The sequence below is a fragment of the Aptenodytes forsteri genome, unplaced genomic scaffold, assembly GCF_000699145.1.
Source record: "Aptenodytes forsteri isolate BGI_AS27 unplaced genomic scaffold, ASM69914v1 Scaffold100, whole genome shotgun sequence".
Classification (NCBI taxonomy): domain Eukaryota; kingdom Metazoa; phylum Chordata; class Aves; order Sphenisciformes; family Spheniscidae; genus Aptenodytes; species Aptenodytes forsteri.
The window spans coordinates 2,710,788-2,714,735 of NW_008796216.1; the positions used below are offsets into that span (position 1 = coordinate 2,710,788).

Here is a 3,948-nt window from a genome sequence, read left to right on the forward strand (position 1 = left end):
TGCCGGCTCATGTTCAGCCGGCTGTCGACCAACACCCCCAGGTCCTTTTCTGCTGGGCAGCTTTCCAGGCACTCTTCCCCAAGCCTGTAGCTTGGGGAATGCTTTTGGCATCTCTTCCTTTCTTTTATCTTTCTACTCCTGGTGAATTGTTAAAAAGTAGAAGAAATATGAAATATGATGTCTTTCCTATGTATTCTTAGGGAACTGGTCAAGTGAATGACCTAGTGTTGGATTCATTGCTAATGTTTTACCTAGGCCATCCTAGTATATTTGTCAATTCTTATGATTTTATCTTCCTTAATCTTGAGTGAAGGAGGAAATTTCTGAATGACATTAATGAAGAAGATACAATCCGTATGAAAATGTTTATCACTGTCCTCATCACTCTGTGACATGAGATGTCAATACTGAAAGAAAGGAAGATGGCTATTTTGTTATTGTTGAAAGAGTTAAAAAACTTCAAGCAGTGTTTTAGAAGACTGTGTTGATTTTATTTTTTTCTTGAAAATGTACATGCTCTTGTCCACAGGTGTAGTACACCTGTAAGAATTTTTCAACTCTTCAGTAGTTCCATTTCTAAGGGATCACTGGCATCCCTATAGCGAGTTGTCTTGCAATCTTAGAATTTGCCTTGTCTTATCTTTAAAGTTTAATTAAAAAAAAAAAAAAAAAAGAAAGAAAAAAGATAAAGCTTTAGCAGAGCCTGTCATAGATGGCAAAATGTCTTGAATATCATATCCAAACAGTCATTGCAATGCAACTGTTAGTGTAGTCAGACACCTGAGTTATAAACCAGTCCAGCTGTGACTTTCAGTACAAAAGTAACAGTAATACTGTTCTCTTTTTCTCACTAAGGGAAGAAAAAGGGAAAATGTCTGATGCTGTCCTCTGTTCTGTGCAGACATGGGCTCTTCAGATGTTCCTCCCAGCATGAAATAGTATTTGACTCTGAGGGAGGGAACGAAACTGGTGTACAGAAAGACAGATTGTAGTAGCCTGTGATCTAATGAAAGTATTGCTGTATTTAAGTGCAAAATGGAGGAAGACCTCCTAAAACAGGATGGAAAATAATTCTATTCCATAATTCCCTAGGTAAAGTAGGTTATGTTTAAATTAGCAAGTAATGTGGCATAGTTGGAGCAGGTCTGTGGAGTGAGATAGTTGGCTTTCAAGACCCCTATTGCACGCATTTGGTTGGGAGAGGGTACTTCAGACTAGCTCTAGCCTGGTCCTGTGAGCTGATGGAAATGCCCCTTTGTGGGTAGAACGCGTTTTATGGCTTCACAGGGCTCAACTTCCAGTTCAGTTTTGCCCAAAAGCAATCTAGCAGCACACTGAGGCCTCCCTGCTATGTTGAATCCAAGCCTGGTAAGTGGGCTGATCAGATTTGCTTCAGAAGTACATTTATGATCCAAGTCGAAACATTAATGTAGACACACACCTGTATATCACTTAAATACATGGGGTGGCAAATCGAGCACAAAGATGTAACTTTTCAAAGTGTGCATAGTTAAACTATGTAACTCATAGACACAGGATGTAAGGGATGCCAAATCTTACAGGGTTCAAAAACTCTGCATACAAATTCATGGAAGAAAAATGTATCCAAGACAATTAAAAACATTACCTCTAGCTGCAAATGTTCCAGAGGCACAAATGACTGTGAGAGTTGAGCACGGAAATACTACTTCAAATTTGTCCTGTTCTTGCACTATTTTCTAGTTACCTGCTATTGATCACTCTCAGAAACTAATGAGCAAGGTGTGACCTGGTACAAAAAGCCTTATGTTGACTAACCCTGCAGTAATGATCTTACACAGCACACAGGATGTAAGTGAAAGTCCAGAAACATCCAGAAAAATTACTTGCTCAGTCATTATTTCCAATTTGTCCTTTGGAGATAAATGTCCATGTCCACTGATGAGCTACAGAGCCTAAGCTTCTGCCTTGGAAACTCAGGTGCTTGAAGACAGGGATAAATGTAGTTCAGGCCCTGGTCTTTGAGACGCAATAAACATGGCATTTTTCTGTGTAGAACTTTACTTATGTTGCTGTATGTTAACAGAGACAGCAGTAATTAAAACCTGCATTTAATTCATAAGTATTTCTGCGATACTAGAACACACTTCTGTCTTCCACTTCTTAAGTTTCAACAGCATTCTGTAGGATTTGGATTTGTAAATGTCTAGGTCTGATACAATACCTGACAATAAATGTATAAATAATAGCTGATGCTAAAGACTGCTTTCCTCCCATATGATTCAGTGTTTTGCTTATTTATTTGGAAATCCTGCAGTTCAGACTACTCCTTATGGATATTAACTTACAAATATTATGCTTATACTTGCAAAAAGAACCCAAAATGCCAAAAAAAGCAAAATAATTCTTCTCAGGAAATCTGTAAAAATCCTCACAGCTGTAGAGTGCACTACGAATATGCCAGACTGTGTGACTGAGGAGAAGATTCCATAAGAATGAGGCATATTCAGTCCAATTTAAGGGTCAATTGGGACATTTTAAAGAAAAAGGCTGTAATTATATAGAATAATTAATTTTTAATGTAGATGGAAAGTTTTACTGAAAATTGCTCTTTGGATGTCCCAAGAAGTTCCTTTAAGTCAATTATCTATAAACAGAACAATTATTAATAGAACAGATTTAATGGTAATCATCTGTACTTTACTGTACTGAGAGTTAAATAAATATTTTTAAACCATCAAGATCATTTTAAGGAGGTAATATGCTATCTGGAAATGTTAAATTTGTAAAATATAAAACAAAGTGGACAAAGGAATTAAGAGAAAGAATAAATTAATGTATATTTGTGTGTTGTAATAATATTTGAGAACATGTAAGCAGAAAATTATTCTAAGGGTTAATTACTTCCCATGGAAGCAGACAGGACATACTAACTTTTGCTATTATTTAAGCTTTTTCTTGCAAAACCAGAAGTTGTCTAGTTTCATTCAAGATGTTTGGACTTATTTTGCACAGCAGAAAATGAAATATCTGTAATAGTGAGACAGTGGTTTCTACAGTGTGGATAGTGCTGGTAGAAGTTATAGAGACTGCTTATTTAATATTTATTGGCTTTCTGTAGAGAGTCTTCTGCCTGGCTTCTGCACCTAGCATATTACATGGCAACTGCTTTAGACACTTAAAAATAAGTTGAGTATAACTATATAAAATATTTTGACTGATTTCTCTGGAGTCCTTTTGAGCAATTTCTCATTTATTACAATGTAATAAAGACGACAGGTAAGATTCTTCCATGTTTCAATACAAGTGGAGCTTTTTGAAACAAAATAGCTTACAAGCAAAATACAGTATTTCTACACAGGAAAAATTTTCAGAAATATTTCTGACCATAGATTTGCATGTAAAAAGCTGCCAAAGTGTGTGGGTGTATTTCAGATGCAGTTACTTCCAAATCTGAAAGGATCAAATCCTTAGGACAAATCTAGAATACTTACATGATTATGTTAAAATTTAATACAAAATGCCATTAATGTTTTGTAACTGAAATTGCATATGCTGAAAGTCATAAACCACGGAGCTCATTCTTCCAACCATGGAATAACATTCTAAACTCATGTGATGTTGGTATAAGAACTGCTATAATATTATTGCTGTTATACCACATTTTCTTATGGTGCCACATGTTGTAAATAACATCTTATACAACTAATGATAATGTTAAAATAAAATGTTCCTTTCTTTGTATTAATCCAGGGTAGGTAACATTTTTGATGAACCCATAAAAGATGTTATTCAAGTGAGTGATAAAGAACACCTTTGTTTGTACTCTTGTAGTTCTTATCAACTCTGCAGACGGGTACTAGGTAACAGGGTGAGGCTGAATGAGAATTGATCAATTTTCTGATTATACAGTTTAGATAATTACCTCCCTCCAGATCAGTATGCATTTTCAGTCATAAAGATGCGTGT

At 35.7% G+C, this 3,948-nt stretch overlaps 1 protein-coding gene across 1 annotated transcript in view; it reads left to right on the forward strand.

The window, feature by feature from the left end:
• The window catches only part of CSMD1 (CUB and Sushi multiple domains 1), a 1,345,565-nt gene that overhangs the window by 292,809 nt on the left and 1,048,808 nt on the right, over nucleotides 1-3,948 (forward strand).